The 26543-nt window shown below is 39.8% G+C and overlaps 1 protein-coding gene and 1 long non-coding RNA gene across 2 annotated transcripts in view; one reads left to right on the top strand and one right to left on the bottom strand.

Annotated features, from left to right (window-relative positions):
- The window catches only part of TENM3 (teneurin transmembrane protein 3), a 1383253-nt gene that overhangs the window by 100780 nt on the left and 1255930 nt on the right, over positions 1-26543 (top strand). The gene's annotated exons all lie outside the window — the stretch shown is intronic.
- LOC140107972 (uncharacterized) lies at positions 1503-24939 on the bottom strand. The gene is made up of 3 exons (XR_011851039.1): positions 24870-24939; positions 9385-9512; positions 1503-1584 (listed from the first exon to the last, which is right to left on the bottom strand). It is a non-coding gene; the product is annotated as an uncharacterized lncRNA (long non-coding RNA).

Below are 26543 nucleotides of genomic sequence, written 5' to 3'. Positions count from 1 at the left end.
AACATTACTGTGATGAATTGGGGATGGAATAATGACTATGGAAATCAACATTGACTTATCATCAATCACAATTTGTATCCAATCAATTTCTTCAGTTTTGCTCTTTGAATAAAGTTTCATGTAGATAAGAATTCTTGCTGTAGTGCATGACGTTATTATCATCCAGAAAGCATGTTTTCGTGCTTTGACTGCTTGGGTATTAGAATACTGATCATAACTTTGCTCTGGTCCAGACTTTAACCTAAGGTTTTTTTTGAGCTCTTAAAAAACAATGTCCTACCGCAGAATGTAATGGCATTTTTCCCTCTTGATATGTGGTAAAAAAAGTAATAAAAAAGCTGTGTTCCCACTGGAAGCTCTAAAAAGCTGGAATGTTATCTCTGATTCTTTCTACTGGTTATATCTGACAAAAGTCAAAACTCTGAATCCTTCTTCTCTGAAGGTCTAATCTATAAAAAACTGTCAACATGAAAATTATTTTATCCCTGACAGTCAGAACAAAGGAAATAATAAAACTGAATGGCATATAATTAGTAATGAGTAAACCCCTACAAGTTCAGGTTCGGGAAAGTTGATGGCGGCACCAATAGCAGGTGTAAACTGTTTAAATGCAGGCATCAAAATAAATGCGACATTAGGAGGACTGGCGCTAACCATGACTTCATTGAGGAAAGCTGATCTTCAGCAAAATGGCGGCATGCAGCGTCACCATCAAAGATGGGCACACTTTGCAGTTCGGGTCTGCTCAATACTACCTATGATACCATAGTATGTGTAAATACTGAATGACTTAGTTTATTCTTGCCTGTAGAAGTGAGTAAATGCTTTTGGGCAGTGTTGGCAACTTGTGTATTGTCTTGCAAAGCACTTGAAAACTTTAACAGATGTAAATAATATGCAAACAAGTATATTCCATATATTTTTTCTTTGTCTTCATAGGCTGCAATTTAACATTGTGGAACACATACAACTAAAGTGACAATTTATTGAATGACAACCCTCTCCCTTGACGTGCCCCACATATTCATGCAAATTTCCCGCATACTGTATGTGTGAATAAAGTCTTTACATTTTCTAAATAGTGAAACAGTGTATTTTCCATGTATTAATCTAATCAATTTCTTCAGTTTTGCTATAGTGCTGACATATTCTGCACTGCTGTATAGACCATGGTGTACATATACAAACAAAATAAGACATTACAGAGTAATACAAGAATACAAGTCCAGGTCAAATAATGATGCTTAATAACAACAGTATAGTTTCCAGAGGTGCATTTTTATCCTTTTTTTAAATATTGGCACCACATTTGTTACAAACCAGTTTTGCAGAACAGACTCTGTACTTAAAGAGAATCTTTAGCCAGGTCTAACCTCACTAAACTACTAGAACCCTCAGCTAGGGTATGAAATGTCTAGGATCTATCTAGAACCCCTCCCCCTTTTATGTTAAATCTTGCCTGTTTACCTATAGTCAGGCAAATATGACACTCCTTACCTAGTTTTCAGATGAAATGAGTCAAGTTTCGCGTTTCCAGGGGGAGTTTAGTGTATTCAGAAGCCATTATCTTCTGTTCTGTAGCACCTAGAAACATTCATTATGTGTCATATGAACGGTAAGGATCCCATATTTCAGATTACATCAGGTATATGGCTTTGTTTATGGTGGTTTGTATATTTTAATTATTTTAAGGCAGCAATGCACTTCTTAACTTATACATTATCCTGAATGAAAGCCAAAGTTACCCCACAGCCTCCTCAGCATATATCAGTCTACAGTATTCCAGAATTCCTTATCAATGATAGTCGAATTGCTTTGTTCCTCTAATGCTCCCCGTATTAATTTCAGCCATCATACCACATCATTTCATAGTAGTAAGAAAATATAAATATTTAAGCAACCTATATTTCCCCAATATACATTAAATGTGTGCCACAGTCTACATTCTGTATCAATTTTAGCAAAAAAATAATAATGCTAGCTGCTTATATGAGCAGAATGATGAGAATAAATTTAAAAGATTTGTTGTTTTTGTTTGTGGGAAAACCAAACAAAAAACAAAAACATAAGATAAGATAAATCAAATGGTTGTGTGCTTGAACTTCTATATTTAGACTCATTTCTATGTTTTTCATTATGGCCATTTTTTGTAATTTTTTTTGCTATATATATATATATATTGTTATTGACTTTAATTTGCATAAGTCTATAAAACCTCTAGGGCTACTCTATTTTTACATTGTATCTAAAACAAAGGAACGACAACAAAAACTCCAAATACATCGCTGTGAAATTCCTAGAATAATTGCAAAGCAGTTCAATGTAGATTCTGTCCACATGGTGGTGTTTCTAGACTGCTTCCAGAACAGAATCTGTGCTTCTAATATTTCTCATCTAAGCAGTGAGAGGCAAATCAATACAACGTGACACACTGTCATATTTTGTTTTTATAAAAATAGTTGTCATGTTCTCACTTCAGGCAGTTTTAAATTGTCGGAGGGTGACACAATTATTAAGCAATCATTTTTGGAACATTTACTATAAAATACAGAACCTTTTTGATATTGTGTTGATTTGAATTGACAATTAAAAATGTTAGTACATGGATCATTATCATATAACCAGTATGAATATAGCAAATTTGGATTAGAGTCTTCAAGATACAAATTCAACAGTGTGAATGGCACTTACATACTGTATTTCACTGTAACTAAGACATCCCCTGAAAATAATACTGACTGCAATTTTCTTGAAGCTTACAAATATAAGGCCTCCCATGAAAATAAGACCTATCGGCGGTCATTGGTACAGCTCACCCATGCCATATATTAGCTATGTACCTTGTGTAGTTGTGAAGTTATCTGAGAACATTAAGGGAAGTGCACTGTAGCCTCCACTGGAGAGGCCCGGCGTGCAAGCTGTTCAGGCAGTGGGATGCACATTTGTGGTGAAAGAGGGCCACTGCTGTGACAGCTGTCCCAGCTATATATACCAAGATGGCCACCACTTCATCCACGGCCCTGCTGAAGAGACCCGACACCTTAGCTGTAAGAGGCCCACTGTTGGAACATGTGAGACATGCTCACAAAGATTGTTACAGCAGCATCAACCGTCTCAATGAACCTGTTGTGGAGTATAATATAGGAGGTTTAGGCAATAACCCATGGCCACACAAACTACCCACCAAATTTGATAGTGAGAAGAACTTTCACCCATGAAATTCTCCTCCAGCTGTTCCTCCTCTCTATACACATGTACACAAGCGCCATTAAAGAATCTATAATGGTCCTCCAAAGGTCCTGAAGCTGCATATTGAAAGCAGACAGAAGGGATACATCCATCATTCCCCAAGAAGCTTGGTTCTAGCACCATATGTAGGAAGTGAAATGCAGGCTTGTAGCGGCCCATAATATTCATACAGCCCAGGGCTGTTGGCAGTCTTGATCCACCCCTAATAATAATTCTTTGCACCTCGTAATATGGAATTGTATGAAACTCAACAAAGTTCATTACATGTTTTCAGACAAAGGAAAATCCAGTGGAGCACTCTGCATGTGGACAAATTAATACGTAGTGCATGCCAGAACAGTTTTGGGGCATGCATGAGAAAGGGGCATGCCCCAAACCTTGCAGGTATGTAATACACCCAACTTTGTCCACATACAGCATGCTCCGCTGGATTTTATTTTGTCTAAAGATATGTAATGAACTTTGTTGAGTTTTATGCCATTCTTTAATGTGATAGGAAAAGTTATGAATACACTTTAGAAAAGAAAAATGCATCCTTGTTTCTTTGCTGATGATAGGACTGCCCAAGTTATGTCACTGCTGCTAACCTTACAGTGATACTGCGGTACATTGAAGCACTCCTTTCTCCCTTGTTTGTTTTCTTTCCTTTATCTAGACAACCATGTGTATTCTTCTATGAAACACATAGGGGCAGATTTACTTACCCGGTCCATTCGCGATCCAGCGGCGGGTTCGCGATCCAGCTGCGGGCCCTTAGTAAATGACCCCCAATGACTAATAGTAATAATGATTAGAAAAAATTATTGATGCATTTTCTTCCTTGATCATGAGAAATATATTTAGCCGTATGTTCCCATTGGTATATTATTTAAAGGGTGATCCTGGTTGTCAATGTTGTCAATCATTTATGTAGAAAAATGTCTATACAGGCAGTCCCCTACTTAAGGACGCCCGACTTACAGACAATCCATAGTTACAGACAGACCGCTCTGACCTCTGGTGAAGATCTCTGGATGCTTTATTTTACTCCCAGACTGCAATGATCAGCTGTAAGGTGTCTGTAATGAAGCTTTATTCATAATACTTGGTCCCATTACAGCAAAAAATGTTTAAACTCCAATTGTCACTGGGTCCAAAATTTTTTTTGCCTGGATCTACAATTATAAAATATACAGTTTCGACTTACATACAAATTCAACTTAAGAACAAACCTCCGGACCCTATCTTGTACGTAACCCGGGGACGGCCTGTATATATATATATATATATATATATATATATATATATATATATACACATTATTCTGCATTATTTTTGGGACAGCAGTGTTTTAGACTTTACCTCGGGAACTGTCTGTGCTAAATGATTATATGACTATATCACCAGAAAGAGAAAAAAATTGGGCTGAACCTCAATAGAGAAACAATTACCAGAATGTAAACTCAAATATTTGCTTTATTGGTAAAATTTTGGTAATTGTTTCTCTATTGAGGTTCAGTCCCATTTTTTGCTGATATAGTGTAATTTTTGGGGAGACCTCTGTCTATCAAAAAAATTCTTTTGGGGTCCTATTTCATATTTAATGATTAATAAATATATGTCTCCATGCTTATAATGTGTTGCCACAAGGTGGGCACCCATCTGTCTGGGCTACTTACCATCTTATGCTTTTAACACACTGAACTTGAATCTATGCTTTTCTTCTCTTGTTCATATCTCCTGGAACCAGTGGAGTTACCATTTTAGAATCTGGTCCACCACATGTTCTCACTGACTGTATGATGACACATCACAGGTGACATTTATTAAAATGCCATTTTGCATATTGTTGTGGCCATGGCAATATACAGGTGCATCTCAATACATTAGAATATCAGCAAATAATTATAATTTTTTTCAGTAATACAGTTCAAAAAGTGAAACTCATATATTATAAAGAGTCATTACAAACAGAGGGAACTTTTTCAAGTGTTTATTTATGTTAATATTGGTGATTATGGCTTACATTCAAGGAAAACCCAAAAGTCATGGGGGCAGATTTACTTACCCGGTCCTTTAGCGATCCCGCGGTGCCTTATCTGATTCACTAAGATCGAGCGGCCAATTTCGTGCATGTGTCGCTTCTGCGCCGAGGTCTGCTGGAGTTCACCTTCTTCCTCCATGTGCATGTGAGTGCTTGATCTTGCAACACAATTCCTTTTTTAAATTCCACGGTTTGTCCAAATCCGTTGGGTTGTTCGACGGCCATGCCCCCCCCCCCTGTCCTAATGTGCATTCTTCCTGTGGAGTGTGGAGACTGCACCAAATTCATCAAAACCTGTGCAAGATTTTCAGTAACCTTGCCCCCTGCTCAGGTGTGGTGCACACAATTCTTAAATACATTTGCAAGCAGTTTGCAGGTTCCTTTCAGTGCACAGTCATACAGAAAACTGGTACAACCACTTTAATAAATGTGAGCCAATATCTCAGAAATAAGACCAACTGTACACGATTTTTTGAATACAGGAATGTTGGTCTTATATAATATTCTGACTTTCCGAGATAATAGAGGGTATTTATCTGGGCTTCTGCACCTATTTGAAGACGTAGAAGCCCTGAAATAATCGCAAATGCTAGCTTATAGATTGTGATTATTTTCCCCAATCCGTCAAATTCATCCCTGGAGGGTGTTGAGGAGCGTGGCCTGCCAGGCAGAGGGTGCGGCCTGTGGAAAGTGGGCTGAATGGGGCGTTACTGTCCCTGCTCCTGCGCACTTGCTGCAGCAGACAAATTTTCAAAGTTACAAGCTGCATTTTTTCTACACTAAGAGGGGCATGGCGTAGAGAGATAAACTCTGCACAGTTCCCTGCCAGATACATCAGGAGGGAGGCCAAAGCCTCTTGATGTATCAGGCTGCGCCGGAGTAGTGGTGGTGCTATGATATGCCAGTGCATGAGCTCCTGCGTATGATTAATAACTCCCAATTAATTTTTAGGTTTTCTTTGGCTGTAAGCCATAATCATCAACCTTAATAGAAATTAACACTTGAAAAAATTCCCTCTGCTTGTAATGACTATATGTATCAGTTTCACTTTTTGAATTGAATTACTGGGAAAAAAATAACTTATGATGATCATCTTATTTTTGAGATGCACCTGTATATGACAATGTTGTGTCAGACATATACTTTAATGTAACATATAGACATTGGTTAAGTATATTATATATTATTTTAAAACTTTAATGTATAATCTTAATTCCAAAGTATTTTTAAGTGAAGCGTAACCAATTGAATAGGAATAACGTGACAACAAACAGTTAACCAGCCTTCTTCATATTTTAAGACATCGATGCTAGAGCACAGTCAATCAACGGCTGAAATTGACTACCCACGAGTCAGAGCATTCATATTCTTTTCTTCATAAGGGAATTTAGCTCATTTGTCATTTTGCCAGATTATTACCAGAGAACTACAGACTATAGCTTTTATTTTTTTTTCCTACTGTGATTTCCTAAAGGGCACTTATGGGACTGTTAAAACCGAGTCTGTAAGCTTTCGCATTTAACTTTGCAAATCAGTGTGAGAAGTGCATAAATTATTATAATCATTATTATCAGCCACAGCTTAAAAACATCTGGATCTCAGCTTGGTTTATCATATCATACTGTTTTATTGTATTACACACTGACATAATTTTTATGTAAATTTGTGAATCTTTGTTAATGTTTCAATGCCAAATCCTGTCTGCATGGTGAGAACTCCTAGGCAGATTGATTAGCAGCAAGTGGTTTATGGCTATAGCAACATAAATTTGCAAAACCTTGAGTTCAGCAGCCGTATGGTTTATTACTGTTGTCTAGTCCCAGCTGGAAATAGCTCTTAACCTACAGTACACAAAACATAAGGGAAATGCATTGGTTCACTGGGCAAACTCAATATTTTATATATAATTTTACCGTACTTGTTTTCCCTTTTTAAAAGGTTTGTGAGCCTGTAAAATAAAATGTCGTAGCGTAAGGACTTTTACAGTTTTACTTGATTTGTTTTTCTTCTTCAGGTCATGTTTTATTTTAAGACACAGAAATGTTTTGCAAAAACGTGCAGTTCTCCAGTATTTCGGCAGGAGTTTCTGTCGTGGTGTGTGCTGTTAATCCCTCATCAGACCATAGTAAGCAGTGCAGCAAAATAGAAGATTGATAGGGCACCAAAATGTTCTAGTTATTTAACTCCTTAATGACCGCCCTTCTTAACCGTGCTTCTTCTGTTTCAACACCTTTCTTCAGGGCCGTTTCAGAAGAATATTGTAGGACATTGGGTCCTGTTGGACCTGTTACACTAACACCCAGAATCGGAAAAGCTCTCTTCCCGGGTGTTTCACCACTTAACAGGCTCACGACCGCCCGCCATGTATTCACAGCGGCGGTCAGGTCCCGGTGCATGGAGAGGGCTCACAGGCCATAAAACATATCCTGGACAGGCACAGGGTATAGGTAACGTCATATTACCCACATGTTTCAAGAGCATCCAAGCCATTAAGAGCGGAGCTGAGCTTGAAAAGTGTGGGTGATATGATACCCTGTCCTGTGTGTTAGTGTTTTATGGATTAATTGGAACTTTCAAATAAAATCTGAAGTCAAAACTTTTTGGAACATTTTGGTGTTAGATCTGCTATTTTGTTGCATGTTTTATTTTCTATATAAAGTTATTATTTTATGTTTCTGTAACTAGGAGACTCTTAAACTTCAGGGAACAGTGAGGGAAGGAATAAGATGGCATTGTGTTAGGGATTCTCAAGTTCTATTAGTTGGTTTTTGATATAAGCTATTATATTTGTTTCATATAAAACCAGTATAGTCATGCTTGCATCAATATGACCTAAACATAGGTCAGATAAGGCACACTGCTGGAAACTGGATCTTTGCTTCATTTAGCTGTAAATTGCTTATGTTTCAAGAAAAAGAACTTTTAAAATATGTAAATGAGCCACAGGGGCTCCGTGTATACCACGGAAACCCCTTCTGGCTCAGTTGGCTGCTGAATATTCACACCATTCTTCAGCACTTATTCCCTCCTACTCCCTCCCTTCCCCTGCCAGATATCCGGTGACAGCCTATGGAGACAGAAGAGGCGTCTTGATGCACATTGGAGTCTCTAAGGCTCATGTGCATATTTTTTTGAGTTTTTTTTTAAGTTATCAACTGCTAAATCCAGAAAGGATCCTGTTTCATGGTGAATACAACATGCTTAGGTTAAAAACAACTATATTCATATTGTTTATTTAGTTATCTGAAGTTTCTTTACCCTGGCTGTTGAAACAGAAACCTGGTAGCTTTAGAGCCCCTGCTAACACCATGACAAATGTGTACATCATGGTTCACCAATGTATGGCAATCCAGTATGGCTGTGTGAATATTATAGCCCCTACAAGTCTGAAATCACTTCCTACATATGGAACTAGAATCCCGCTCCTTGGGGAATGGAGGATGTGTCCTTCTGCCTGCTTTCAACCTGCAGAAGGCTGCACCTAGAAGGCTTGGGCCACGGGCTACCACCCAAACTGCCAAAATTATAATCTACTACTGGGTACATGGTGGTGGCTTGGGGGGAGAACATTTCTAGGGTTAAATTCTGTTATAATTCTGACATTCTATTGTATTTACTTTTTAATCATCTAGTATTAAAATGTGAAACTGCTACTTATAGGTGCACATAACATGGAGCGTAAAGGACAGTAAATATTGAAAATAAAAGAAATCATTCAATAATAATTGACTAAATCAAAAAATATACATAACATGTATGTAATAATTTCTTGAGATATTGGGATCTAGACACTTGTGAGATATCATTCAAATAGACTGGGGATAAGATTAATTTAATGAGGTCCAATGGAACCACATAGTCATCCAAAAGACGTTGATCTAGCAAGAATTATCTGCAAAAGTCAGATGTTTGGCTGACAAGCATGGAAGAAGTGAATATGATTTTGAAATGACGTTCACATAAGAAAATTGTTCTTAAAAAAAATCCCATCTTCACTGTCATGTGTCACTTCCTCATACATTACGCTAAAACCCTAAAGCAGCTGAGCACATCATTGTATTTCTTATCTCAATGCTATTGAAATCTATCTTTTAACAAGTGATATGTAATACCTTGTAAAACATTCTCATTTTTCACTTGAAAGCAGTGCATTTATCTCTTCCTCTTTATGTCTCATTTCATCTCTTTATGCCACCTGCTTGCCCAGCAAATCTGATCTTTCCTGTTCTGTCCCACTCATCTGTAATAAGAGTCAGCAAAATATAAATTTTATCTGACAAGGTAAATTGCAGCAGTAGATGTGTGTTTGTAAATCTCCGGTGGCTTTGTCATGATATGCAGTATATATATATATATATATATATATATATATATATATATATATATACATATAATTATGTATTTGTATCTATGTATGTATAAAAGTATAAAAGCACACAATGTTACCACAACAATGTGTCAATTTATGTATTGAATATTCTCCCATAAACAATGGTTAGGACGACACCATAGTATTATTGTATACTATGTAAAGTAAATACATTTTTATTATCTGTGGTTATTGAAATAAGAAGCTTTTAAGTATAAAATGTGGATTAGGAAGGAGATTTAGTACAACTTGTCATTTTATAGTATATTTGAGCAGGGAAATCAGGGAGTTGGTCCTAATCCGTGACTAACAGCTATCTCTGTTCATACAATTACTTGTGGAGGGTGTTTTTAAGAAGTTATATTTGTCTTTTTATTCTCAAAGAGTATATAAATCTGTTCTGCTCCTCCTGCTCTATAACTTGCAGCCTTCAGTTAGGGAACTATGTATAATCTTCTCAACTGCTCCTGCTCTATAATCTGCTGGGAGGACAATGGGGGAGGGGGGTCGTCATAAAGTTCCCCCTGTTGTCCCAGATCTACTTAGAGGCATTGGCGTCTTAATAAATGCAGACACAATGTCCTTTTTTCTGCTCCTTCATGCATGGAGGACAATGGGGCACATCTACTAAGGGTCCGTGGACCGCATTTTCCCGACTTTTTCCATTTAGCGCCGTACTTGACTGGGGTTTTTGGCGCCAACTTTCATGCAACACAAAACGGGGGCGTGGCCATCAGACAACCCGACGATTTCGGACAGAGCGTGGGATTTAACATTCAAAATTTTGTCGCAAGGCATGCACTTACATCCACCTGGAAGAAGATGGTGAACTCCGGCAGACATGAGCGGGGAAGCGATACATGCAGGAAATTGGACACACAATTTTAGTGAAATGCTGCAGCTCCGAATCCTTGTTGGACAATGCACCTCAGGGATTGCGACGGGACAGGTAAGTAAATGTGCCTCATTGGGGCAGATTTATCAAGCTGTCTGAAAGTCAGAATATTCTTAGTTGCCCAAGTTGCAACCAATCACAGCTCAGCTTTCATTTTACCAGGGCTCATGAATATTTTAAAGGGGAGCTGTGATTGGTTGCCATGGGCAACTAGAAATATTCTGACTTTCAGACAGCTTGATAAATCTGCCCCAATGAGGCACATTTACTTACCCGGTCCTGTCACGATTCCCGATCCGGAATGTCCAACGAGGATGAAGTCTGGTGCGATTCATCAAAATCGTGCCACAAGAACCTGCATTACTTGATTTGCCGGAGAAGAATTCATCCTGGACGCTGAAGGGCGTCCGCTATAACACTCTTTTATATGCTCTTAATTGAGCAAGTTTTTTAGGGGGACTTTTCTCGGATGTGTTACTGCCATCTAGGAAACCCCTCTATTTTCAAAACCGTGAATACCTCCTAAAATACTACATGAGGTGCTGTCCTCCTTGTTTGTTTTTTTTTGGTTTTTCTTTGTTTGTCTCTAGCACAGTACAGGGATAATGTAAGCAGTGATATCACAGTACAGGGACAATACACACCATGATGACACAGTACATGCTAAATGTACATAGTGATGTTACAGTACAGGTATAATACATGCAGTGCTATCACAGTAAATAGTGACTATAGCCAGGGATGTCACAGTACAGAGATACTACACTCAGTGATGTCACAGTACATAGATACTACACTCAGTGATGTCACAGCGCTCAGATAATACACTCAGTGATATCACAGTACCAGGTCTACACGAACAGTTTAACCCATTAACCAGACGTGATAACACAGTCTGTAGTAGGAGTAAATTAGGGGAACTGCCCAATTTCTGCATTAACTAAATGTGTTAATACACTTCAAGTCATGTTAACCAGTGCTACATCTGTGTGATCTATAACATTGTATTAATCTGCGTAATACTGGACCTCCCTTTTTTATGAGATCCACCTAGATCCATGTCTAAAAGATTATCATCTGTATTGATCTAAATATTTTTTTATTTATTAAATCAATTAGTAATTTGCAATTTTCTGAACATCCTCACTGGTCTCCTTTTCACCTCCCCTCACAGAGCTGAAGCAAGGTTTCTTGTGAATGTCTTGACAGCCTCTTGCTAAGTACATTATAAGAGAGACTGCAGCCTACTGAGGCATGTTCTAAAGCCTGTTAGCTAAAGCGCCTTTGCATAACAAGTGTTCTTCATGTGAGTGCCACCAGAGCGCATAGGTTTCAATCTGACATTTTATAGATGACATTCACAATTGATTTGGGAATAATGCCAAAGTTTAATTTGCTCTGGGCTGGTATTTTCACCTTTCTCCTGAAGGTCCTACCCAGGGCAGATAAGTCATTGTTGTCTTCCTGCAGGTGAACTTGTCCACTGATCCCAATTTCCTTTTGTCAGTGGGAACCATGTGCTATTCTAAGACAAAACAGCTCCAAACCTACTCTCTATAATACTCTATTCTACTTTACTGATGGACCCAAGTATTAAATTATGTCACTCAAGATCGAAAGGAACATTTACATTTATAGATTGTTTAAACTAAGCAGATGAATCCACAGCTTTATGGTTGTAATTTTATGAGTTTTTATATAGTTTTCAAAGATAATTTTTTTGGTTTTGAGATTCCCCGCAGTTTATGTTAATAATCACTTTATTTCATGTTTTTGTGGAGTCTCATACAGGAGACTATTAATAGCACTTTGTGTCATCTGCATCAACAGTTTTCTTTGAAAGTAAGACGGAAAGGAGGATGAATATTTTATGCCTGTAGCTTTTGAGGAACATTACGCCTTTCAGTCTTAAAGCACTACTCCTGCATGCATGCCAATCAGTGGTCTTTAACAGATGTAAAATGCATCTTGTCTCCTTGTCATTGAAAAATGTAAGGATCGCAAGATATGGTACATCTAAAATATTCATCATGTAGACAAAAGTCTGGGCACGGGAGGAAATTGCTGAGCACTGCTGACGGCTCTTATCTCCTTCTCTCTTTTTTTTTTTAACCTCTCCACTTAAAAGCTTTCAGTATGGTTAAAACTGCCGTCTACACTGTCCATTTAGCTGAAATCTTAGATTCTTATATTATTGATATTATAAAAAACTGCAATATTTAACATACCACAATGTTGTTTTACTTTTATATCACTTTTTTTAACAATTTGAAGAGGCAATAACCATTTGCATGAATGTTAAACTATGTGTAGATATGAAGCTTTTTTTAATCTATTGCATCTATGTATCTATGTATATATCTATCTATCTATCTATCTATCTATCCAGGACCAATTTTTCCCATTTTGCTCGAGGCAAAAATTTAAATGACGTCCCACCCCCATCACTGATCTCCTGCTTCGGCTCACCAGAATTGCAGGCAAATCTATAAAATATTGCTGATAATTGATAACATCCAGTGGCATTACTTGAAGCTGATGGGTCCCAGAGCAAAGTCTGTGCCCGGCCCCCGACTGTAATGTATGGTTTACAGTACTAGTCTTATGATATGGGAAAGTGACACCTTATGGGCCCCGTAAACCTCATGGGCCCCTTGCAATCGCACCCTCTGCACCCCTCAAATTATGCCCCTTATATAATCTCTACACAGCGTTAACAGATTACTGGCACCCAGTGACCGACACTACACATCCTGATGTCGTCTAACACACTAGGGGTCATTCAGTGACAAAGCTATTAGTAGCATCTAGTCATCATAAAAGAAAAAAAATAGCATCATTTACCATTAAAATTTCTGCTTTTTTTATTCATATATTTTTTTTTTTAAATATGTATTGACAGTAATTGGGGATAGGAGCAGAGGGATCACTTGGAGCAACAGCTCTTTCCCGCCATCGGATGATACACTTAGTCTTAGGGGCATGCTCACAATGTCCACTACTCCTAAGTGGTTGGGCGGGGGGAATCAGCATCATAGACACCATAAACACATTTATCAGAAGTATCTAAGAGCAGAACTGTTCTAGTTGCCCATATAAACCAATCAGAGCTCAGCTTTCATTTTCACACAGCTGTTTATAAAATAAAAGCTGAGTTCTGATTGGCTGCCGTCAGACAGTTCAACTAGAACAGTTTTACCTCAGACACTTCTGATAAATCTCCCCACATGTGTTTATAGCGTGTCATCTTCATCGACACCACTCCCCTGCTCAAACGCAATACAAGACAAATTACACATGCACACTATACAAGACAGCTGGTGAGTGCCTCTATTTTTCTTTCTCTCATTATGATTTAGTCTCTGTTTATGGACTTAATATGGTTGAGAACCACTGGTATTACAACACCTTTTTCCATTGATCATGTCCTGCTGAAATATGGACGCTCTGCATTTATCTATCAATCTATCTATCATTTATCTATCTGCACTTCAACATTACAAGCTTTTTATTCATATGTAGAAAATGCAATATAACTATAAAATGCAGGTATTGTGTAAGATTCTACCTATTTTAAATATAGGTTTATGATAATCTAATATAGAAAGCTGAGTGTATGTGTGTGTGTGTATGTATTTATTTATGTATGTATGCATATATGTATGTATGTATGTATGTTTGCTAAAGGAATATGTACTGTAGCATTTATAATGACCAAATTTTTCAGCCACTCTCTGTGACTCAGGGAACGTCATAGATTAGGTTTTGAGCCAAAATTTTTACCCCACAATTTCAAAATTACACTTATTAACCACCATGCACAGGAGCCATTGTCTGCTGCTGCTGTGGCAGTTGGAAGCTGAGCCATAATTGGTAGCTATTCTGCCACAGGACATTAATATGAGCTCTGAGCTTTGATTTGTTACTATAGGCATAAGACAGCTTATGTGTGAGGTAACATGGATAGGGATAAAGAGATAGGGGGAGAGGTAAAACTGTTCCAGTTGCCCAAGGAAAACAATCAGAGCTCAGCTGTAATTTTATAAATAGCTGTGTAAATAGAAACTTGCGCTCTGATTGTTTGCCATGGCCAAATTGACAGTCAGAGACAGAGAAGATCAGAGATAGAGAAGGCCAGGGACAGAGAAGGTCAGAGAAGAGTCAAAGAGAGAGACAGTCAGAGAGAGAGATAAATACATATAAAATATTTTTTGTTAACCCATTCTATTTTGTTAAAGCTAAGAGCAGTTATTTTCTATTGCGGGGAATGCCGGGAGCTACAGCTAGGGTATTATAAAAAAAGATTTCAAACTAGGAGTAACAATGTGGTACATCTAAGGGGAAAATGGTAAGAATGGCCCTGGATATACTAGGACAGTGATGGTGAACTTTTTAGGGACCGAGTGCCGAAACTACAAGCAAAAGCCACAGATTTTTCACAAAGGGCCAAATGCCAATTTAAAGTAACAGGTCTCAAACGTATTGGCGCCCTGAGGACACCAATACAGGAGAAAGAAGGATAAATTTGTATTATTATTGTAGTTTCCCTCTAAAGTCCCCTTAACAGGAGGAATCACAGGTTCAGAGAAGAGGCTACAATGATAATCAAGCTCTGTCCACACCTCCTTGATTCAGGTCTTGAGTCCTGAATAGAGACCTTTTTGTTGGGTGACGGCCTGGCTCTGAGTGCCACCTCTGGTACCCGTGCCATAGCTTCGCCATCACTGTACTAGGATATCTAGTAGCGCATGTACTATTTATATGATAATATCTATATTTGTTCTTTTGTCTTCACACCTTTTGTTATAAATATGAATCTTCCATAATGTAGGTGAGCTCTTTTGTCACAAAGGAATTTATTAAGATAATGCAACATACTCATTGAAATGTAGGAAATGTAAGTCTGAATACAATTAATACTTACTTGTGAAATCCCCTGCCATTTGACAGACCAGTGGGGTTATTGAACCTTCTTGGCTTGGCTAGAGTAATCCCATTCCCATTTACCTAAGTGACCCTAACCTGCAGGAAACATGGATATATTGGGAAATAATTGCTGCAAACTAGACATCTCCAGACTCACTTAGTCATCAGTGTGTCATGGGCCTAAGCACTTTTGATTTTTTAGCAGCCTCAGCTAAAATCCCATAACTTCCAAAATTTCCATCATCACAGAGGTATGACCTTGGCTTCTTAAGAGCTAACTGCTGGCTATGATCTCCTACCTGATTTCCATGTTGCTGCCAGCTACAACTAGCAGCAGGTTGGGAGCTGGGTATAAGAGGATTCACTCCAGTATAGCAATACTGGGGGGAATCCTGTACATCCTTTTTGCACCATTAAAAGCTTCTGACATGATCATTAAGTTGGGCAATGGTAGTGCAGAGGAGCCAAGTGGTTAACCTTGATTTCTCCCAATAGAAAAAAAGCATTATAGGTTTAACCCCTTAACGACCTGGCCCTTTTTTCACTCCCATATTCAAAAATCTATAACTTTTTTAGTTTTACACGTAAAGAGCTCTATGATGGCTTGTTTTCTGCATAGTGATGGTATTTCATATTCCATGCCGTGTACTGGGAAGCAGGAAAAAATTCCAAATGCAGTGAAAATGGTGAAAAACGCATATGAGCTGTTTTCTTGTGGTCTTGGATTTTACGTCTTTCAATTTGCACCCCTAATAACATGTCTACTTTATTCTTTGGGTTGGTGCAATCCCGGTGAAAACAATTTTGTATAGGTTTTATAATGTTTTCATACATTTACAAAAATTAAAACCTCCTGTACATTTTTTTTTTATTTTGCCATCTTCTGGCGCTTATAACTTTTTCATACTTCGTGTACAGAGCTTTGGGTGAAGTCACTTTTTGTGACTTTTGATTACGTTTTAAATGCTACAATTTTTAGGCTCGTACAACCTTTTTATCATTTTTTATAGAATTTTTTATTTTTTTCAAAATGGCAAAAAAGTGCCATTTTTGACTTTGGGTGCTATTTTCCATTACAGGGTTAAATGCAGTGAAAAACTGTGATTATATTTTGATAGATCGGGCATTTTTGGACGCGGAAATTCTTAATGTGTTTTTTGCTGTTTATATATATTTATATCAGTTGTAGGGAAAGGGGGGGGGGTGATTTGAAATTTTTTTATTATGTTTTTTTTATTTCAAACTTTTTTACTTTTACTATTTTTCAGACCCCCTAGGGTACAAAAGTAGCCTAGGGGATCTGAAAAATAGTAAAAGTAAAAAAAATGGAAAATAGTTGTCTGATCAATCCTACTGTATACTGCCATACTGCAGTATGGCAGTTTATGGGGATTTCTATTCTCCTCATTCATTACAAGGTGTGAATCACACATTGTAATGGATAGGTTAAAACAAGACAGCCTCAGGTCTTCGGAAGAATTGGCGCTGTCATGGCAACCGATCGCCGTTCCCCCGATGGCGCTACAGGAAGCTACGATTTTCACCAAGATGACAGCGCATGTGCTAAAGGCTTTCTTCTTTTTATGCAGCAAAGACTTACCGGCTATGGAGAGGGCTTAGCCTGTGAGCCATCTCCATGCACTAGCACCCAGCATCGAGAAAAGGTTAAGGAAGTAAGAACTACAAGAAGCAGGTTCCAAATTAATAAGTCTATGGCACCCAGCATTTCCATGCTTAAAGGGGTATTCAGGAAATATGAATATCTGACACAAAAACCGATAATGCTATAAATATATACAACAAAATTCATCACAAAACAGATCTTAAATAGTTTTCTTTTATGATCCACAAAATCTTATGGCCTTTCTAAAGTAAGCAGATTTATCTCTGAAATGGCCTCCATCTACAACCCCAATGATTCCCCAGTTCTCAGTAACAGCTCCTCCCTCTCATCCTCTTCTCCCAGTGATGATGTAAAAGTCTGTCCTGCTCTGTTACCATAGTATTCATGCTTGTAACTGCCATCACTGAACATTGTGCATATTATGATGACTTCTCGACACAACACTCATCATACTGGATGCACTGCAACCAACCTACTACAGACAAACATAGTGATGATCATATGACCTGCCCAGGCAGGTGCAGGACATGTCATGTGTACATGTGACCAGCAGCCTCTCCGGTCCTGTGTCTCTTCCATGGGGACAAAATCAATGGACTGGTTAAAGAACCAGTAGTATTTTAATTCTTCAATATAGTGCAATGGTGGCGAACCTATGACACGCGTGCCAGAGAGGGCACACACAGCCCTCTCTGTGGGCACGCGTACCATCTTGCTGTTTCATTTCCCTGTTAATCACTGAAGCTCAGGCAATGCAGGAAAATCTGCCGCTCGCCGAGAGCTTCAGTGATCTCTCATACTGTAGTCTGCATCTGACCTGCTCTGTGCTAACTAGTGCTGCCTTAGACACAGAGCAGGTCAGTGCCCGCCCCTCCACTGCCTCCCACTCCTTTCCTGCAGCCGGGAACTCTGTGAGAATGAGGGCAGAACATCCGGAGCTTACACAACGCCCGGTGAGTACATGGAAGCTGGAGCTGCTCTGTGTGCGTTACACAGGCAGAAGGCAGGCAGCTTTGGGACACTAAACAACTATAGGTGCTTATTGTTTAGTGTCCCAAACTGCCCTGTATGACAGCTTCCCATGGTCACATATCTACTGCCCCTGGCTGGATCCCTTGTTGCTGTGCCATGCTACTAGTGATGCCAGGGTGCACTACACTGCACTCACTGACAGCCGGGCACAGGTGCCCAGAGCTCCGGACCAAGGGAGGTAGATATATATGGCCTCAAACATGTAACATATGTGGTGATTTGATTGAAAATTCACCTGCCTGGTTCGCTGTAACTTTGCTATGCAGTGCTCCCACCCTCCACCCCACAACACACTCTTTGCCCTACAAACCCCCTCCGAATTGAATTCAACAATGCTTCATATTGCCCCTGCCATTTGGTCACTAGATGGGGGTAGTGCTCCTCACTGGATGGGGATAGTGCTCCTCACTGGATGGGGGTAGTGCTCCTCACTGTTTGGGGGTAGTGCTCCTCACTGTATGGGGGTAGTGCCCCTCACTGGATGGGGGTAGTGCTCCTCACTGTATGGGGGTAGTGTTCCTCACTGTATGGGGGTAGTGTTCCTCACTGTATGGCGGTAGTGTCCCTCATTTTATGGCGGTAATGTTCCTCGCTGTATGGTGGTAGTGTCCCTTGTTGTATGGCGGTAATGTTCCTCGCTGTATGGTGGTAGTGTCCCTTGTTGTATGGTGGTAGTGTCCCTCGTTGTATGGGGGTAGTGTTCCTCGCTGTATGGTGGTAGTGTCCCTTGTTGTATGGGGGTAGTGTTCCTCGCTGTATGGGGGTAGTGTTCCTTGCTGTATGGGGGTAGTGTCCCTCGTTGTATGGGGGTAGTGTTCCTCGCTGTATGGTGGTAGTGTTCCTCGCTGTATGGGGGTAGTGTTCCTCGCTGTATGGGGGTAGTGTTCCTCGCTGTATGGGGGTAGTGTCCCTCGTTGTATGGGGGTAGTGTTCCTCGCTGTATGGCGATAGTGTTCCTTGCTGTATAGGGGTAGTGTTCCTCACTGTATGGCGGTAGGGTTCCTCACTGTATAGGGGTAGTGTTCCTCACTGTATGGGGGTAGTGTTCCTCACTGTATGGGGGTAGTGTCCCTCGTTGTATGGGGGTAGTGTTCCTCACTGTATGGCGGTAGTGTTCCTCACTGTATGGGGGTAGTGTTCCTCACTGTATGGGGGTAGTGTTCCTCACTGTATGGGGGTAGTGTTCCTCGCTGTATGGGGGTAATGTTCCTCACTGTATGGCGGTAGTGTTCCTCACTGTATGGGGGTAGTGTTCCTCACTGTATGGGGGTAGTGTTCCTCGCTGTATGGGGGTAGTGTTCCTCGCTGTATGGGGGTAGTGTTCCTCACTGTATGGCGGTAGTGTTCCTCACTGTATGGCGGTAGTGTCCCTCGTTGTATGGGGGTAGTGTTCCTCACTGTATTTGCTCCTGCTTAGTGATATTATTGGTGATATTGGTCTATTTATTATCAGTATGGTGGTATTTATCTTGTTGTACTGGTAATGATCATGATACTACTTTATTATATGTCCCTTATAGAGGTGGATTGTCGGTGATTTTAGGCTAAATAGCTCTGTTGGCACTCTGCAATGATTACATGGACTTTGGTTTGCAGTTTTGGCTCTTGGTCTCTAAAAGGTCGCCATCACTGTTATAGTGTATGTCCATAGCATTTTTCTGCTAAGAGGAGCAAAATTTAACACCAACAGCAACTAAATGCATAGCATATTTTTTAATGACCCATTTGAATAAGAATTATGCTTATTCCTCGAATACCCAACTAAGTATAATAATTAAAACACAAGACACACACATATAAAAATTCAGATCACTTTACTGTACATTTATATGGACATAATATATGGGCATTAATCACAAAGATATATTTATCTTTAATAGTAATAATAAAACATGTACAGAACTCTTTAAGGCAGCACATCTGTTTGCTTTTGCACATATTGGGGTTCTAGCTACAAAGAATGGCAGACAACAAGGACTTGTAAGTTCTTAGCTAGAGCACCCATATAGCTAGTGCAGCTGCAGAGGGACCCGGAGAAGGTAATAATTCATCCTGTTTCAGAAGAGATATGACAATTGGGACCAGTAGGTGGCTGCATTGCACAGTAATACTGCCTCTACTTATAGGAGTCAGGACTGAGCAGTGTGATGCATCAGCTGCTCTAGACTGAAGAGGACCAAGGGAGAAAGTTGTTTTTCTCCATCACTGTCTCCATTTTGAATTAATTATTAAAATATTTTGTTGTCTTTTGCTATGGATTTTAATGAAGATTTGGAGAATTACCAGCCCATTCGGGTACTTGCGTAGTAGTTCAATTCTTCTCACCTGACGTAATGATCTTTGCCATGAGCACATAATGTCTAAGCCCTCCAAAGGCTCATGTTATCATTTTCATGACCGTTGTTTCCTGACAGACTTTATAGCCTATCTTTATAGCCCATCCTTATAGCCAATCGTTTTGCAGCCAATACTCTCTAATAAAATGTCCAGTAGTCTCACCTCATGAATAATATGTCTACAGCAGCCACTCCTATTAATAAAATGTCCAGCAGAGTGCCCCCATTAACAAAATGTCCAGCAGAGTGCCCCCATTAATAAAATGTCCAGCAGAGTGCCCCCATTAATATCATGTCCAGCAGAGTGCCCCCGTGAATATAATGCGCAGAAGAGTGCCCCAGTAAATATCTTGCCCAGCAGAGTGCCCCCATAAATATAATGTACAGCAGAGTGCCCCCCTAAATAACCCATAGACATGGCATAGATATAATGTACAGCAGAGTGCCCCCCTAAATAACCCATAGACATAGACATAGTGCCCCCCTAAATAACCCATAGACATCATGTCCAGCAGAGTGCCCCCATAAATATCATGTCCAGCAGAGTGCCCCCATAAATATCATGTCCAGCAGAGTGCCCCTCCCCCAAATATCATGCCCAGCAGAGTGCCCCCCAAATATCATGTCCAGCAGAGTGTGCCCATTAATATCATGCCCAGCAGAGTGCTCCCATGAATATCATGCCCAGCAGAGTGCCCCATAAATATCATGCCCAGCAGAGTGCCCCCATAAATATCATGTCCAACAAAGTGCTCCTTTAAAAAAATAAAATAGTATTCATCCTCTGGCCCTGGCTCTCGTCATCCTCTTCTTCCAGCAGAACCTCTTTGGGGGAACCGGCAGATGTTTGTCTATATGATCTGCTGACACAGATACTACGAGGCCAGGAGATAGTGACACTGCCATTTCTGTGCCGGAATATCTCATAGTAGTGCATTTGTGGACCCACATGAAAACCTGAATAGATGCAGTGGAGAGAAGAGAATGCCGAGGGACAGCGCCGGAGGGTGAGTACTAACTTTATTATTTTTATATATTCGAGTATAAGCCAAGTGGGGCTTTTTCAGCACAAAATTGAGCTTATATTTGACTATATATGGTAGCTTATGTGCCCTGACATAGACGCAGGCATAAAAACTACTGAGAACTTCATACATTGGAGCAGGTACATAGGGTTATATATATATATATATATATATATATATATATATTTATGATGTAGACATTTGTAGAACAGCAAATCTTCTCCTAGTTGGTTTGTGATGGGGTGGGACATAAAGAGTAGATCAAGGTGAGTTCCGAACTCACATGACCCAAGGAATATGAAGTGACTTTTCATGTATTTCCATCTGTCAAAAAGCCTTTACAAAGGTTTCTGTGGAAAAATTGGGGCCAGGGAGCCCAAAACTTTGTATCTTGAGTGTTCCCTCTAATTTTTTCCACTGGGGATGTGTCATCTGATTGAAAAGTGAAAGCTGTAAAATCAAAGCCCTCCAGAAAATGCTGCAACAGTGTTTTTTTCACTGCATGTTGATTTTTTCCTTTTTCCTAGTACATTGCATGAAATATTAAATGATGCCGCTAGGAAATACTATTTCTCCCGCAGATAACAATACCTCATACAGCTCTGTAAATGGAAAGATAAAAAGGTATGTCTGCGACAATTCAGGAAAAAACAGAAATACATAAACAGAAAGACCTCCCTTGTTCTAAAAACACTTTTCTTTGTTTTTTGGGTTTTTTTGGTGCAAAAAAAATTCCAAAATGAAAAAAAAAATCATTATTACCTTCCAATTCTTGTGACAAGTTTAAAGATGATGAGCCCCAGTGCCAAATCAGTGTCAGGCCCCCAATTATAATGTATGGTTTATAGTACTTGTCCTCCTATATTGAAAAAATGACACCTTTTGGGCCCCCTAAACCTATTTAGCCCAGTTGTGACTGTACCCTCAGCACTTCCTTAAGTTATGCCACTGCCAATTCGGCTCAGGTTTGACAGGTTTGGCTGAACCATGAAAAAGGTTCAGTTTGGGTACCAGAACTCAAGTGGCACCCAGCACTAATCATGGTTGTTAACCTTTTAAATTAATTTAGATACCAGTATGCAGGGCCGGATTTAGGTTGGTGGGGGCCCCTGGGGGGAAAATATGGTGTGGGCCCCTTTGATTGTAGTCCAAACAGGGAACAGCTATATACTGCTCCCCAGCAATCACTTTATACAGCTCCGCCAGTAATCACTATATACAGTGCCCAGTATACACTATATACAACGCTTCAGCAATCACTATATAGAGCCCGAAGCAATCACTATATACAGCTCCCCCAGCAACCACTATATACTGCTCCTCAGCAATAATTTGATACAGCTCCCCCACAAGCCACATATATACAGCTACCAGTTATCACTAGGTAATCCCCCCAGCAACCACTATATACAGCTCCCAGTGATCACTATATACAGCTTCCCCAGCAACCACTATGTACAGCTTTCCCAGAAAACACAATATACTGCTCCCAGTAATTACTATATACAGCTCCCCAGAAAACACTGTATACAGCTCCAAGTAATCACTATATACAGCTCCCCCAGTAATAACTACATACAGCTCCCAGTAATTACTATATACAGCTCCCAGTAATCACTATATACAGCACCCCCAGCAACCACTACATACAGCTCCCTGTAATCACTGTATACAGCTCCTTCAGCAAACACTGTATTCAGCTCCCAGTTACCACTATATACAGCTTCCCCAGCAATCACTATATACGGCTCCGTCAGTAATCACTTTATACAGCTCTGCCAGTAATCACTATATGCAGCTCCTAGTAATCACTTTATACAGCTCCCCCAGAAACCATTATATAAAGCTCCCAGTAATCACTGTATACAGTTCCCCCAGCAACCACTATATACAGCTCCCCCAGCAACCACTATATATAGCTCCCAGTAGTCACTATATACAGCTTCCCCAGCAACCACTACATACTGCTCCCAGTAATCACTGTATACAGCTCTCAGTAATCACTGTAATCCCCAGCAATCACTATTTCTACAGCCCACAGGCAATAACTATATACAGCCCCAGCAACCACTATATACAGTTCCCAGTAACCACTTTATACAGCTTCCCCAGCAACCACTTTATGCTGTTCCTAGTAATAATTATATACAGCCTCCCCAGCAATCACTATACACAGCTTCCCAACAATCACTATATACAGCTCCCAGTAATCAATGTATACAGCTCCCCCAGCAATCACACTGTATACAGCTCCCCCAGCAATCACTATATACAGCCCCCAGTAATCACTATATACAGCTCCCCAGCAATCACTATATATAGCCCCCCTAGTAATCACTATATACAGCCTCTCCAGCAATCACTATATACAGCCCCCAAGCAATCAGTGTATACAGCCCCCCAGCAATAACTATATATAGCCCTGCAACATTACTTATATATAATCCACAGCATTAACTATATACAGCCCCCAGTAATCACTATATACAGCTTCCCTATAATAACTACATTCAGTTCCCCTATAACTATATACAGTCCATCCTCATCTTCCCTCGCCAGTGTCAGAGTGGATATCTGAGGTGTACCAAGATGGCGGCACCCTGCGAGGCCAGTGGCAGGGCGCCATCTTTTTGAACCTATCATCGTCTATGGCAGAGAAGAGAACTCATGTCCCGTGTGCCCAGATGCCACGTCATACGGTGTCCTGTCTATGGTGTACTGCACCAACGAAGATGAGCACCAACGAAGAGTCATGCAGCACCTGCAAAGTCTCCATGAGGTTCTCCGTGGTTACAGAATGGAATCCAAAGGAATTTTATCAAAGACCTTTATAAAAATGGACTTCAAAGAGTTAACTTTGTACCCTTCATTGCAGTCTTAAAGATCATATGAATATAATGAAGTTGAATCGGATACACTCTCACAATCTCCCTCCACATTATGCTGTATATCATTTTGTTTTTTCCATCCGTGCCGTCACAATTCTTATTTTTATTTTTATCTCCAATCTTTTGATTGTGTTATACTTTATACTTAAATAAATTAAATATGAGGTACATTAATTGGTGGTCATATTATGTGCCATGGGAATGGACTTCTTTTTACTGCTATATACAGGTCACTTATGGAGAATAGTGGCACTAAGTTTGTGTATCCCTGACGAGCCTGTAATGGGCCATGGGTAAATATAGGTTGCCCACATGGGTTTCAGCTTCCCCTTTATGTATAGGGGTCTACTGGTTACCCTTCCCCTTTAAAAATGTCCTGTCACAATTATGTTGTTCTTGAGAGCCATATTGCTCTCCGCTGTGCCATTGACCATCGTATGCACACTATATGGTGCAAGTAGCTCATGTGTATTTAACTTTCAGTTATCTCAATAAACAGTACCTTTTCAACCCGCCACGATCGAGGTCTGAAATGTCCGCTGCGTCTGTGTTTGTATACACATGACGTAAACGGTTTCCCTAGTAACCAGTTCATCAGAGGTGTTACAGTGACAGTATAAACACACAGCCCACTCGCTCATAGTAAGAAGCCTTAACAATATCTTCCCTTTATTACCTTCCTAACTATGGTTATACAGAGCTGTACTAGGTATCTAGTAGGAGGCCAGCTCTTATATGGCCGCATGTCCAACGAGCTCTTAGAATCTTAGTCCTGGCTATCCATAAGAGGGATCAAGCTTCAGGAAGTTGCTATGTCACTGTGTAATACCTATATGATGGCAGGAAGCGACGGAAGCCACTGAGGCCTCCCTTAGCCTCCCAGGGATAGGAGGCATGCCACTGGCATTTAGATGCATTTAAATGCTGCCAGTGGCTTTACTGATGGCATTTAAGGGGTTAACACTTTGGCAGTGGCCTTTAAGGGTGCTGCACTTAAAATGCCACTGGCAAAGCTGCTGGGGCTTGTGCGCCTTGTTTTCCTGGGATTGTTTCTCTCCAATGGCTTTGTCGACTGCATTTAAAGAGTTAACAACTGTGTATTAATAGTGGCTGAGCCCAGGATTCAGTTTGTAGACCCTCAATTCTCAGTACTGGTCAATTTCCAGCTTCTTTGTTGCCAGTGTATTCTTATGTCTTCTTATGTCATGATTAATTCATGGTAATGTACTCTATAACATAATGAATCCCATGATATTTTTGACTTCACACAGAGTTTCCAACAGACTCCTCTTCTCCTATGCAACAAACAGTCATTATCAAACAGCTGCTCCAAAGTTATTATATTTCCTTCAATTCTCTAGTTAAGGGAATTTTTTTTTCATGTTGAAAAAAAGGAGAGTGCACAAAAAAAGTATTTCCGATTTCAGGAAAGCTGTGAGATCAAACAATAAATGTTATCAGGGAAAAATAAATCATGTGATATTTAGTTTTTTTTGTGGATGCAATTAAAAAGGCAAATTAGGAAATCTCTTCTTTGGTGACACATGAAAAATTGCATGTTTATTGTCATTTGAATTTCATGACATGACACGCTTTGAAGTTTATAAAATGACCTCATCTGGCGCTTTTGCAATAAGGACCTGTCAGTCAACTTCAATCATAAAAACTGAACTCTTCACCAATGAAAGATACCCAAGGTCTGAACTAGGGGGCTTGCCTTTTTTAGTTCTTAAGATATAAAAGCGGCCTTTAAAATTCTAATGACTTACCAGAATTCAGACATATTGAGAAACAGCATGACACCAAGCTATCATTAAAACAACAGATGCGGCCAAGAAAAGTTGCATCAAGGAATAATATTGTCTTGTAACAATTCCGTCATTAATATAAATAAAAAGAAAATATTTGTTGTATACCTGATGATATGGTACAGAATGAACACAGAGAATGGAGCTGGGATCTACTGTACATTAATGGGAGATGAGCTGCAGAAACATAGCTTAGCTACTACATATGATCTAATCTCTAGGTTTGTTCTGTTTCTTGAAGAAACCACAATTAGCGGATCTTTAGGGATCCTTAGTATGAAATCCCCACTGACTATAGCTGGTGTCTATCTCTTGCTCTTCTTCAGCACATACTCCCGACTCCTGTCAGCTGGGTTTTGTGTGGCAAG

Source organism: Engystomops pustulosus, chromosome 1 (genome assembly GCF_040894005.1).
Source record: "Engystomops pustulosus chromosome 1, aEngPut4.maternal, whole genome shotgun sequence".
NCBI classification, from domain to species: Eukaryota; Metazoa; Chordata; class Amphibia; order Anura; family Leptodactylidae; genus Engystomops; species Engystomops pustulosus.
The sequence above is the reverse complement of the archived record's forward strand: the minus strand, read 5'-3'. Positions and strand labels throughout refer to the sequence as shown.